Consider the following 14,334-nt stretch of genomic DNA (forward strand, 5'->3'; position numbering starts at 1 on the left):
TACTGGTACGTCGACTTGAGTGTGATGTCATTCCCAACTCTGACTTCCGAGGTAAAGGGAACCCAGCATGATGTTAAGCTGCCCTAGAGGTCTGACCCCACTTTTGCCATATTAGATGATGTCATTATGTTAGTTTGACAGCATTGTGCTCATGCGATGACAATTTGTTCAGCAAGAAGCTGTGCACCATGACAGAAATGATCTGCTTCCCTTTACCTTTGTTAGGCAGTAGTTCCCTGTCAGGCTGGTTGTCACAGTATCTATTAACAAAGGTCAGGGGTCAAGAGAGTGAGGGAGTTGGCATCTACCATTGTTGCCTCCACCATGGACATCAGACATTCACAGAGGGCTCATAGTTTATGAGCAAGATTATTAATAAAAAAAGAATTTTGTGAAGCTTGTAGGGAATTTATGTCCTGATTTGTTGATACATAATACACCTACATTTCTTAATTGTCAATATGCCATTTGGTATCTTCTCATTACATCATACATAAAGACAAATGACATCACACCTGTTTAAGGAGCTGAAACTTAACATGCAATGTAAATTCACCATCTTGGAAATGTGTTGGGAGTATGAAAAGTTTATTAGTGAACAATAAAGAAAGTACATATATTTCTTCCACTGACACAATGCAATAACATAATATAAGTTACCAATCACCTCTTCCATCTCTGTCAGTTTATCTCATAACACCAGCTGCTCTTTGTAGTCTATATTCTCCTCCTCCAATCACTTTCTTCCTCTTTAGGCGCATTACCGCCACCTCCTGATTTATATAGGTAGTTCAACCTTTATTTGTCCAAATTCGGGTGTTATTCAGTGTAGTGTTATTTCTTACCATTCTTCCTAATTAAAAACATATATTTCCATTTCAATATATTCTCTTGTGTTCTGTTTCTGCTGATATTTTTAATACTAACTATTTTATAGGATTTGTTTAACATTTCTATTAAACCCTTCTGGATTTTGTAATATTAAAACATGGTATTATTATCTCCTAAATTCCAATTTTACAATGTTTCCCGTTTCTGATTCACTTGTTGTGTTCTCCATATGTATGTCTGCTCAACCTGCTGCAGTTTTAGTGTCCACTTCTGCCAGGTAATTTCCCCATAACTGCAGCGTGTCCTGGTTTCCAGATACACATGGTAACAGTCTCCATCTGTATTTACCCTGGCTAGTTATCAAAATATGCACTTAACAAAACTAAGAAGAGAAACACAGATTTTCCAGGTTGGGATGCACAGTATTTTGGGAACTATTACAACAGATCTGGATCTTAATAATTGCCTTCAATTCTTTTGCAGAGAAAAGACTGAGGAAAAATATCGGGTTAGAATTCTCAACAGTCAGACAGCACAGCAGGTTTGGTGAAAAAAATTTAAATATATTCTTCAGTTTGCACTTTTACTTGCAGCATCTTAATAAATAATAATAATCAAATAATCAGAGGAAACTGTCAGGAAGTCTACAAAGTCATTTGCATCTGATATAACAAAAGACACTTCTACTCTGTTATCAATCAAATATGAATTACATGACTTGACTTGACAGGACAACGTATGCAACATACATGTCCAAGAATTCCAGGGTAAAGAAACTGCTCATGCAACAGTAGAGAAGATTTAATACTTCAATAAACCAGAAAAACCGCAAGCGCTTCTAGCAATGACACTTCTACATTACATTACATTACGATCATTTGGCAGACGCTTTTATCCAAAGCGACTTACATTACATTACATTACCACCCTTCGCAGAGGGGGGAGCAATTGAGGGTTCCGTGCCTTGCTCAGGGGCACCTCGGCAGGGGCTTAAACCGGCGACCCTCCGGTTCCGAGGCGGAAGCAAGCACTACCCACTGAGCCACTGCCTCCTCCACTTCTACCACACAATGTTGAAGGAGAAAGAAAGTGACACAACTTGAACTTGAACTGATTAATGATTCATCAGCAGCAGTACACAGGCTAAAAGAGATGGAGGGGGAGTTCGAATAATCACCTCTGCTGAGTCATGCAAAAGTTGAAACAAATGAAGAACATTGCAGAGCCACAACTCCTCTGCCACCAACTGCCAGCCTGCGTTTCAGCTTGCAACTTTGGATAACGGGACCATTGCAGATGGACACCCGGAATCCAAGTGGCTGTGATGTGGATGAGATGATGATGACGCTTACTGATCAGAGTCGCCTGAGGGCCACAGAGCTGCAGGCAAAGAAGGTGCCACAGAAACAGACTAAACAGAAATCATGGATGAAGACGTTCTTCAGTTACTTGACAGCAGTATTTCCTATGTCCCTATTTATTTATATGTATTATAGTTTTCTATCTGTAGAGACTTGATGGTGTTGATATCTGGAATGTTGGAGACTTAACCTTCCCGCTATGTTGGGTTCTGGAAGTATTAGTTTGATGTCATCTCTTTAAAAACAGTTTGTTCTAAGTTGTACTGGAATTATGAGCAAATGTACTAACCTAAGGAGACTTTAAGGGGAAATGTTCCAATGGCTTTTCTGTGGCTCACTCTGCTCCCTTAGGGCCTTTTCACAAAAATGCAATATAGGAAATAACCACATGGTGTCAGTGTTGTCTGCTGTAGAGGAATCCTCTTGGCTTCTTATAGCTACAGAATGATTGTGGTGTGGGAAACAGTACCAACTTGGACCTCAGGAGTGGCGGTCAGAGGAGGTGAGGAGTCGTTTACAGGAATTCTGTGGCCTCTGTGTTCTGTGCAATCTCCAGATTATAAACAGGGACTTAAACTGGTCTCACTGTGCTCACTTTCAGTTCTGTTATCAGTGTGGACAGAGTTGGAACGAAAACAGAACTGAGAGAGAAGTTCCTCCTTACCTGACTTTCATAGCAGTAGTTCATAGTAGAAGAAGTACTGGTGGTAGTATTTTAGGATTATAGATGGTAGTAGTAGCAGTAGTGATAGAAGTAATGCAGAGGTATTTTATGTAATTAGGTAGAGGTAATACTTTGTTTACTATAGTTTATTCTATATATTGGACTCTATTAGAATAAAACTTGATATCAATTACACACACAATCCCACTCGTGAAAATGTCTTTCATTTTCTATTCCTTTTAATTTTTCCTCTACCTCTCAGAGAGAAATTGTATTCTTTTGCTTCACTAAATGTATCCAACAGCTTCCCTTTTCCTTTCATTCTTTTTTAGCTCAATCTTTCCTAACTTCTTGCTTTTCACTTCTCTTCCCCTTTCCTCCCCATTCCCTAACAACCACCACATTATTCCCCGCCCTATATACAGTGACTCTACACTAGATGTCAGTATCACCTTTGTAACACTCCAGTCTGGTCTTTGTCTAATCTACAACAAGTAAATTGGGAAAACATGGCAAAATGGCAAATTCTATGTGCTGACATTAATGTGTTCATTAGATTCTTGAATAGAAGCTCTGAGTTTACCTTAGAGGTCAGAGGGTGGAGGCGGCTATCAAGCGGCCGCCTCACGAGCAGGTAGGACAGAGGCAGAGGCATCATGGCCATCTCTGCTCATACAAAACATACAAAATCATTCATGATTTTGGTTAAACACGGCTCAGCATTGTGTCTGAATAATCATATACAGTGTCTGTAGTGGAAGAATGAAATTTTATTTAGTTTAAATCTTGACTTGGCCGCAAAAGCCTGCTAACCCTTCCAAAGTACGGTGAAGTAATAATTAGCAATGAAATTTCTTTTTAATGCATCTTGTAATTAGAAACTACATCTTTATTTATTCTCCAGTTTTTGGACTGGAAATACAGCTTTTGTGCTAGAACCTCAGCCAAATGATTAGGATGTTTGTTTATGTTAGAGGTAGAATAATTTTATCACAAAAAGATGGTAGAAATGGAACAACTGTGTTAGGATTAAGTCTTTGGATAAACCTGCCTGATCAACACATAAGCATCCATTAACTTGTTTAACTCCCCCCCCAAAAAAAATCAAACATAAACAATGACGAAATACATATAAAAATACATAAATATACAATATATTTCTTCAATTGCCGTTCAATTATTAAATGTAAGACTTTTGACTAGACTATCATTGTGACAGTCAGTTCAGGGCAATTGTTATTCTTGAAAATTGAAATAGAACTGAAAACCCTGATTTATTACGTAGTTTAACAAGTAATCAGCCAACACTGCAGCTTGAGTTGTGTGGGTGAACTGAAAGAACCTCCAGTTAAAAGTAAAACTTGCAATTCCTATTTTAAAAGCAGACTATTACTCAACACTGTGGCATAATGACTAGCTGATGTAAACAGGATTCAATATTTTAAAAACACATAGACTGTAATGCAATAATAACAACACAATATCAGCAGGAACTCATCACTTAGTAACACACATCCCTATGGTGATAATAAGGATATAACGACAGGCTATGTAATTATATTTTTTTGTAGAGGTTAGTTTTTGTTAGTTATGGGACATATTCTTTGAAAGCAACTAATGTTTGCACCAGCTTTTATCAAAATCTTATTAAATATTTATATATTATTTATTTATCTACTGCTTTTTGTGTGATGCTGTTTGAGTCTTTTCAGTTATGTCTTGCGCCGAGAAGTACTTTCAGTTACATTCGCTTGAGGCGCCGAATAAATAAAGCCGGCTTATTGATCAAGTGATTGATATGCATTTCTGTGTGTATGTGTGTGTTCGTGGGATCACACGCGTCGCTGTGGGCTCGCGAGTTCGACCGCGCGCTAGTTTCTGTGGCGGCAGGGTGGTGAGATAATCTGACGGTGAGTCGTCGTATCTGAAAGTAGTTCCGGGCACTTAACCCAAACTGGGGAGAGGCCCGGATGTTGGCTCGGCTACCAAGAGAAAGGCAAACGGGAGAAGGCGGAGAGAAGCCGAGGAGGGACGCCACGGCACCGCAGGCGTACCGGCGAAGATACGGCTGCTCTTTGCACAGGACGATAACGCCAAGAGCACGGGGGCACCCCTGGGGAACGACTCGCTGAAGAAGAGGAAGTGGAAGGAGGGAAAGGGGGCACTTGCTCAGAAACTACCGTGAGGATTAAAGAGACCCACCGTCACGGCAGCTTTTTACCCAGAGTAAGTGAGCTACACGGGCATGGAAGTTGAACTAAGGCCCACGAAATGGACGACTTTAACGGGGAAGTGAGCTTCACTGAAGTTGTGGGGATTGAGACCGGTGAACAGGCCCTGCCGCACAGCTTTCCTCTCGCCGTGGCGGGCGTGCGGGGACACGGTTTCGCAGAGAGAGCAGTGGTCGGTGTGAACGCGGCGGTGTGTTGTAACTCTCCCAAGTTGACAGCTCTTGCGTTAGCCCGCTAGCACCGCCGTGCAACCGGTGACAACTGACAGGGCAACTTTGACAGCTAGCTAGCCAGTTGTGGGAGCCAGCTAACTTTACCTGAACGGTGCCATTGCTTTAGACCAGACGTGTGCCCCCTTTCCCTCGGCGTTATGCGGGTTAGTGTGGCGTCTGTCTCAGCCACAACAGCTATGGTTAGCTAGCTCCGGTTGGTACGTGAGAGGTTGTGTGTGTGTGTGTCCTGCATGAACTATGTGTGCGTGTGTAAGCATAGTGTGATTTGGGCTTTCCTATGCTGCTCCGATGGTATTCAGTCTCTGCTACTCACAGCTGTTGGAATGTGTTTCCTCGTCTGTCAGTCGTTTGTTTGTCAGACAGATGAGATGATGCATTTCTAGCCCCAGAAAACGATCGCTCCTCTTAAAGTAAAACTAGTCGTCCCTCTGCATCGGAGGGCTGGGATTGATTGCGTGTCTCGATACTCAACAAGTGCATAGAATGTTTCAGCCGAATATGAAGCTGCTGAGTCTGAATTTGATCTCCGGGGGTATCGCGGTGTGTCTGTTTTTGTATTTTGCTATGCCTTTGCTATGCCTTCTATGAAGTGCCCCGAGATGGCAGAGACGCTGTTGCATGTGTGTGTGTTTTTTGTGTGTGTGTGGACTGTGTGCAAGCCAGCGAGTCTCATCAAAAGCACATTGATGATTTAATCGTACCACTTTAGATTAAACAGCTATTGCATGTATCTATAGCTGTTAACAAACCGGTTGCCTTATTGTAACCCGTCAGCAGTTTAATTGTGTCACTCGCCTTTTTAATTTCCTTGTTGTCAACAACTCCAGTCATGGTGGTGTAGAAGCCGAGCCGAATTCAGAGCTGATAAAGAACAAAAACCGATGTAATTTCTCTCATATATTCTGCATAAAGGTCTTGACGTTATGATTAAACCACCACAGTTCCATATTTAATAGAAAATCTATTCTCCCGTGAAGTTACAGTTGACTTTATGACCAAAAGAAAATATTTTGAATTCCCCTCCTGATCATTCCGTTCCCTGCTCGAGCTCATACTTTAACTAACCAAATGCCCATAGTGTTAGTCAGCACCCACAATCAAAGGTCAGACCTGGTTTGCTTCTTAATCACCCATCCTTTAAATAGCTGTCTGGATTGAGGCTACAGGATCTGTGCATGCAGCTGTAGAAGACGGATACTGTTGGCCTAATTTGAAAGTTTTGACGTTTCCCCGCCGGCAGATTTTCCAGCCAGGTTCAGAGGAGTTTAATCCAGCACGTTCTCCAGAAATGTATATGAACTGTTGTCGTACCCTTTCAATCCTATCCTATCCTTAATTCTACTGTCTTTGTTGAATCGTCTGAAAAACGGTGCTGGCGACGCTCATGTGAAATTGATGCTAATTGTTGTTTCACTGCAGAACCCCAACCTCCTAACTCTTTCCTTGTTCGATGTCATTCGACGAGCTTAATATTTGATATCGACAAGTTCTGTCAGCTACAACACTCAGCCAAATATGATGCAGAGTTTTGCCATGTACCGCCAAAGCAATATCTGCTGGATGGCGGTTGAAGAATAGATGTAGTGTTCAGTAGATGCATGCTTTTTGTAGATTGCATAGAATAGAGGTATCACCGCTTAGTTACACAATATCAAATGTGTTCATCAGAGCACTGCTAATGCATCCATCAGATACTGTTGGTTTGAAGAACAGTGTGGGTATTCTGTTCTGTTCTCCTTTCAAATTTGAAGATGCGGTCTTGGGTGCTCTCTTGCATCAAGTAGCTGCTGACACGCGCTGTAATATGTATTCTGTTCGTTTTGCTATTACATCCGAGATCACATTGAGCGTGGCTTTAAACAGCATCAAGGTGCCGATGAATGAAATAAACAGTTGTGAAGAAAGTATAAAGAAGATGGCACATCTGTTTGTCCTCATCCTACCAGTAACCATTTACAAGTGTGAATGAGAGGATGTGATACAGCTTCTCTTTAATGACGCCTTAGCCTGCAGTGGTCTTTGAAATGTCTAATGCCTAATGGTTTAGAAACACGACACTTACTTCTCCAAGGTGTTTTTGTGTTGTGTTCTTGTGCGTGGCTGGTGGCGCAAACATCTATCATGTCTGCAGAACACAAAGAATAGAATAAATACATATATTTCAACAAATACTGGCATTTTCTCATTGTGTCGGGGTTCTAATGTTCATCTTGGCATGGTAGCAGAGTGTAATTTCATAGACGAAATGGAATAATGACATGATATAAGTCTAATTTGGATAGGTGTCTAGGGTCAGTAACACGGCACAGTGTAGTGAATTCAGAGTCCCAGCCCCTCATTTGGAATTCAGCGTGTGGCCCTGTGCCGAGCCCCGTCTCACTGAGAGGCTTTTTAATTTCTCCCCTTGTTGAAGTGATTATTCAAATGGCTATCCGTGAGATGCAGTTATCAGACTCCTGGTGGTAGTTGAGCCTGTGGCAACACGAATGCCTATCACCATTACCACCAACTCCCAACCCCCACCCAGTTGGACAGCGCCCAACAGGTACCCTATGTAGCAGCCCCTATTAGACCGCCTCGGCTCATCCCTCCGGCTGCAAAGCTATTGTGTTATGCGACTCGCAGATGGTAGTTTATTCCCGAGTACACTGATGTATTTTTGGCATGTAGTGGTGATTCTGGTGCTTGAAGGCCACTATTTAGTATTTTTACGATGACTTATTTTTGGCTGGAGTCCAAAATGAGCTTGTTTCAATTCATCCGTGCGCTGGAATGTGAAGTCATTTTCGGCCGGAGTTTCTATTGTTTCATCACATCATCCATCATCTTGTCTTTCAGTGGCTTTTTCACCTTGGATGGTCAAATCACAGCGTCTTCCCTTTCTCTTCAAAATCATTTTTGCTCTGTGCGCACGGCAGGGCTGTCTTCTCGTGAGGCAAAATGACGGTTTGGTTAGAAACTTCTCCCCGCGCTCTGCTTAATCCAGTTGGAAGTTTGTTCTCGTGGAAGCCATGTTGGTGAGAAGAGACTGGCTCAGTCTTCATTTGCAATTCTGTGCATCACTAGAATGTTGATGAGCTATGAAGCTATTCATCTGCAGGAAATGCCTCCCTGATTCAAATTTGAATCTTGTTTGCAGTCGCATTGTGTGAGCCTGCTTCTCCATGTTAAAGAAGTCTCTTTATGTGGGAGATCAGAGGGGAATAATTGCACTTAAGTGAACCTCATTTAGTGCTGGCCAGAGCAATTACTGTAACTGCAGTTCGAGGCATTTTTGGGGGCCTGGAGCAGCTGTCATTGAATCTCTGTAGCTGACATATCAAATGGTGAATAGAATGACATTGGCAAGGCATCAGGGGAAATGACAGATCCTTGGATGGATTTTAATTAGTTTTTGCAGGTTTTGCCCAGCTCTGTTTTGAATCCAACTGAAAGTATAATTAAAAATGACAATTAGTAATTCATTATTTTAGTAATGATTGAAAATAAATTATTCTCAAGGTGCTGCAAGGTGAAAAAAAAAAAGCCAGCACTCTTTCTCCAGGCAAACCCCCCCTGGGTGTGAAGGAGATGTTTTATCATTAATGTTATTCAGGAGCCAAATTTTGAGTTTTGCTCAGCTGGGTGCTTTAATCTATTTTTGCTGTAAATTAATGAATTTTGAAAGAGCCCCTCGCTGGATATGGGTGGATGTGGGAATGCAGCAGCAGCAGCACTGGTTCAGTTTTCAAAACGAGCCTCCACTCACCGTCACTCCGACTTCTTCACAATCTGCCCTCCTTACGGGTCGGAGAGAGTGAATCTACGCGAGCACTACACTTTCATTTTTTATTCATCCAGCAATACACTGCTAGTTTTCCTCAGAGCCCCCATCTCACCTCCTCCTCCCAGTCTATTGCGAAGAAGTCTATCAATAACCCGAGTCCAATATGTTCCAATTCATATCCTAGGTTGGAATTGAATGAATCAGCGAGGAAAGCTTGTGATGTTTAATTCAACTAGTTTGTTGCCAATACTATCAGATTTGTGTTTACCCATTTCTTCCCCCAGCCTTGCTAATCAGGGCCCTTCTATCAACAATAGGCCTCACCTGCTCAAACTATGCCAATTTGCCAGAAGATTGATTGCGTAAAAGAGAATACAATGATAAAATCAACGTAAGAAGTACTGCTGTCTTGCCCGAGCAGCTCAAAAGTATTGTGCCTAATAGTGGCGTTGCAATGGTAATGTTTTGAGTGGCACCGGCGGGAAATAAAACCACGTCACCGTCAGACACCGTGTCGGAAGGAAAACAATGAGCTGTAAGGATCAATGTCTCGCCCCACCCAACTCCCACGCCTTGCCACACGCGGCCAGTCACTGCACGAAGTGGGCGTGACTGGCAGAGTTGGAGAGTTGCACGTTTTCTCAGACATGGACACCCCCAATTTTTTTAACTACTTCCCTACCAGTGTGTTAGATGGAACGTTCGCCATAAATTTAGAACTTGATGAAGACAAAAATGTGGCGGACGAGGGGAAACGGGAATTGTTGTCTCTTTATAGGAATAACACTAATAATTGGGTAATAAGTCCATTGTGATAATTCAGTTAGATTTGTATCTGTGCATTTAGTTCACAGCTATTTGTATTGGTACAGTATGAGCTCCAAGATCGGAAATGTTGTATCTTAGAGATAGCGTACATGTTGTGGTACTTGGGTAGTTGTAGCACAATTGCATCAAGTGTGGAGAGGAACTTGTGACCTACAAATTAACTCCAGTAAAAGGTAATTAAAGTGGCGCTTCATGACGGGTAGAACAAAACAGATTTCAAGCTAAATGCTACATACACAGTACACAGCTGTGTCGTTAGAGGAAGAGTAAGACTTGCCCTGTAGCTCTTCACTGCTTTAAGCAGTTTAATAATTGATCTTAATGTATGTTGTGTCCTTGAGTTTTGATAGCACCAATGTGTCCGTGAATTTCTCTTAAGCCTTTTTATTCTGTACAGTAAAGCAATTGATAGGCCTATAGGTTCTTTCACATTCTTTGGAGACCCGTGAGGTGTGTGTGGCACATCTCAAGTAACAGGAATGGAGAATTCTGCTATCTATTTTAAGCATAGTCTTTTTTAATCATTACAGTGGTTGTTGCAGCGAAGTGAAAGGCAGAGAGTGGCAGTGTAGAGTGAGGTACAACATTTTGACATAACACACCACTCTAAACAGAATGGCTTTGTATGTACTGTATCATCAGAAATTACTGAGCTGTTATCTTTAACAGATCTTACAAAGGGGGAGGGCAGCAACAGTTAATGTAGCAAATTCTCCTGAAAATGACATCTTAGGAACACAATTTTCCCAGATGTTTCTGTCAACTACCCACTGTGTACTATGGCATGTAAGACACAACCGTTTACAGTCGCTACCACAGCAGTGAGCAGAGAGTCTGCCGTAAACCAGATTGAATGTCTTAATCACAAGTATTCTGTGAGGCAGGTGCACGTTTACAAGCGTAGGTACAGTAAGCGCAAAAACAGGGAGATACTGTGTCTCTGGCACTTTTCTACAATTACCATCGTGAATGACAATGTGTCACAAACGTGCTGGCCCGAGGTGGCACCAACACCGTGCCAAAGAAAACCAACTTGTGACTTTGAATCACTGACTGAAGACGGTCACTGACACTCCTCTGCAGAATGCAGTTGCACATTTGCTGCACCGGTATTCCTCTAGAATTTTCTATGCATTGGTTTGTTTGCATTTCACAATCATCATCCCAGGTTGCACCGGCTTCAGATTCAATCACATACGAGGAGTGTCCTTAAAAGTTTTTCCTCTCAACATTTCACATTATTTCGCTGTGTAGTTCACTGACCAGGAGGAGTTCAAGTCATTAGGGGAGCGGTGATTTTAAAAGACCGCTGAGTAGCATGGGTAGATGCCGCTAGTTGGTATAATTAAAGGAAGTGTATGATGAAGGTTGCAATTACGTTGACCTACAGTACGTAGGTTTATGGCTTTATTTTGTTACAGTATGCAGAGTACTATATTTGTTTTACTGCACAGCAACAATAAAGAATTTGTGATGTGTGTAAATATCAACCCGCTGCAGAGTCAGATAGGAAAGTCAGGCAGGGTCAGGTTTAATTAAGGCCACTGTCCTAAGCCTGCTCAGTAAGGTTAAATAGATTAGCGGAGTCTGAGTATGTGCTTTATTGCCACATCACTCACGTCCATCCTATGCTGACAGTAAAGTGGCGGAGATTGATTGTTAACAATGAAATCAGAGGGGCAGCAACTATTTCAGCCTTGCATCGGGTGGTTAGACCTAATGTAACGTGTAGCCTCTCCAGTTGTTTTGACGTTGCAATTTTAGACAGTGATGAGGCGTGGGGCTCGTGATCGGTCGGTGCGATTGCCAAGGTTTGCAGATGCAGTGTTATTTGAAGAGAGGCGAGGGTTAGATCTGGCAGACCCGCTTTTGCAACGCCTCGGCGTCGTCTGCGTTGCTCAGCAAAATAACTCGTCAAAACCTTCTCTCTGTTGTCGGCATTGTCAGTTGCTCCGTGTGAAACCTGATGGATTAGTCTTAGACGTAGTACTTGGAGTCTCCATCTGTGATTCAGAAAACCCCTAATAGAAGCCAAGGATTCTCTCTGTGGAGTTGGAGGAAATGTTGATCTGTGTAGACCAGGAAACCCACACAAGTGATGCCTCTTTCTAGCTCCATCATTCTCACCCAATCTCTTTTTCTCACTCATGCCTTCATGCCCTCTGTCCGTTTTCTTAATTTTTGTTTCATTTTGTCCCCACTTCATTTTCTTCACCCTTTCTTCCCATATACTCTCTTGTGCTCCTCACTTAGCAAACAAGTCTGCAGAGAATTGTGAAGAATGCATCTTGTTACTCAGATGAGTCATACTTCCTCTGGCCTGCGTGCCTCTCCCTCAGGGTGGATGAATGAGAGGGCGGTGAGGTTAGCTGGAGGAGGGGCTGAATGGTTGAAGCAACGTGGTCTATGCCAGTGGCCCATAATGCAATTAAGGAAGTGTCTCTGTGTCGGCGATGGCACGCGAGCTTTACGCGCCCATGCGGTTTTCAGACTGTGGTCGTCCCCAGGTGACTTTTGTGACTGACGGGTTTGACCAGAGTGAAAATCTCGTGCTCGGCTCTGACACCACAAGTCAGCTATTCTGCCAAGGTACCATGGTCCTGGGAGGGAAGCCCGGGGCCTTGGCTCTGGAGACAAACAGGGCAATCTGCAATCTGAGAAATCACTCTCTGCCTTTCTGAAGGGATTGGGCATGGTGGTTGAATGAAAAGACTTTAAATGAGTTTGCATATGCAGTTGCTAACGTTCCTCGGGAGGCTTGACTAATATAATTTCTGGGTGTGTAAATTTATTAGACTTGCATAACATTTACTGTAAAGCATTCCACTCTTTTGGCTCTAATTCCCTAACCTTTGCAACCAATTTTGCTTTATATCATTTTGTATCGGAAATGTGTTCAGCGTTGTACTTAAACCTAATTATTGTTACAATACTGTCGAAAACAGAATACAATCAGTATACCATTATGCCCCTCTTAGCTCTGGCTCTGGATCTCCCATACCTGCTCTGCTTGGTCCCCTGCCAAAATCTATGACTCACAGGAGACTGAGTGACCTACTTTCTAAGTCTTCTCGGAGTGCCAAGAAGTTTTTTTTTTTTTATATTTGCAAGAGAATACAGTGGGTAAATATAAGTCAATTAAAATTCACTTAAACCCGTTTTTGGATTTTAGCACCAAAAGGCTGTGTCAGCAAGGCAACCACCTCTGAGGATTCCTTTTATTGTCTCGAGGAAAGGAGAGATGTAGTAAACAGCTGAGTTGATATCTCATTAGATGCAAAGTGAGTTTAAGGTCAAACTGACTCTGGTGGACTCAGTTTGACGTACAGCTCATGCAAGTCATAAATCATGTAGTACTTGCATGCTTTTTGTACTTCATATTGCCAGTGGTTTGAGATTAGTGTTTCTATGTATGGACAAAGCATTTGTCTACATAAATCAGTGGCGGGAGCTTTACCGCATAGCATTTCTTTTAGTAATGATAGGGTTTGGCTGTACGGTTGCGGTGAAGTTTGAACAGTTGCTCTTAAATATTGTGCGGATTAGGAGAGAAGATAAAAAGTTAGGGTTCATCAGCAGTCTCCCAAACACCCAGGCTGCAGTTTGCCTACCTCTCAAAAAGAAAACAAGATCAAAAGCCATGTGATCGGACTCAAATGGCTTGATGGTTTGAGCTGGTTTTTGATTGGAAAATGATTCCGCTTTGCAGCAGATGGAATTTCCACTTTAATCGCTAATTGCCTTTTTTTTTTTTTTTGGTCATGTTGTCTCTCATTGAAGCAGAACAAGCTGTGCAGTTGAATGCAGTTCCTTGGCTGCTCTTTTTCGTCTTACCAGGCATGACCGCTTTGATATGTCAGTTTTGTTTGAGTCTTGACATGATTGGCCCCGCTTGCTCCGACCTCCTGGAAACCCCCCAGCATGCCCGCCCCAGGGTGTGTGTTCAGTCATTTACTCAGCTTCCTCTAAAAGACTGAGCCATGCCTTCACTTCCCTTCTAGTTTCCCTCCTCTTATTAAGATGCAGAAGGCAGGGGAGCGTCTGTTCTGGTGTGTTCAGTGAGGGGTTAGGGAGGGACTTTGAGCATGGGGACTTTAATGGCTTAATGAACACTGTACAGCCCGGTCAGCCAACTTCTGAAAGGAGCTCCTACTGCTCAGATATCCGCCTTTACTGTGTCAGCCCAGTCACAGATAGTTAGAATGATGCACCAGCAAAAATGAGTATAATTGAAGAGGAACAACTTGTCATGTCTAATGTTGATTGCTGCATGGGTTCAAAGTCTAACAATGAGCCTCTGTTCTCTCACAGTTATTGTGATGTTGTAGAGTATACAGCCAAGTTCTGGACTTTGATAAACTCAACACCATTGCTGACTTCTTTTATGCATTCAGTTCCCTACGTTGCATAACCATGTGCT

The 14,334-nt window shown here is 42.4% G+C and overlaps 1 protein-coding gene across 3 annotated transcripts in view; it reads left to right on the forward strand.

The window, feature by feature from the left end:
• Positions 1-4,827: 4,827 nt before the first annotated feature.
• The window catches only part of foxj3 (forkhead box J3), a 64,845-nt gene continuing 55,338 nt past the window's right edge, over positions 4,828-14,334 (forward strand). For all 3 annotated transcript variants that reach the window (XM_076141166.1, XM_076141165.1, XM_076141167.1), the window contains exon 1: positions 4,828-5,082. The gene's annotated coding sequence lies outside the window, so the exon portion shown is untranslated. The remainder of the gene's footprint in view (positions 5,083-14,334) is intronic.

Source organism: Genypterus blacodes, unplaced genomic scaffold, assembly GCF_046128005.1.
Source record: "Genypterus blacodes isolate CSIRO-AG114 ecotype Tasmania unplaced genomic scaffold, CSIRO-AGI_Gbla_v1 ptg000017l_1, whole genome shotgun sequence".
Taxonomy (NCBI): domain Eukaryota; kingdom Metazoa; phylum Chordata; class Actinopteri; order Ophidiiformes; family Ophidiidae; genus Genypterus; species Genypterus blacodes.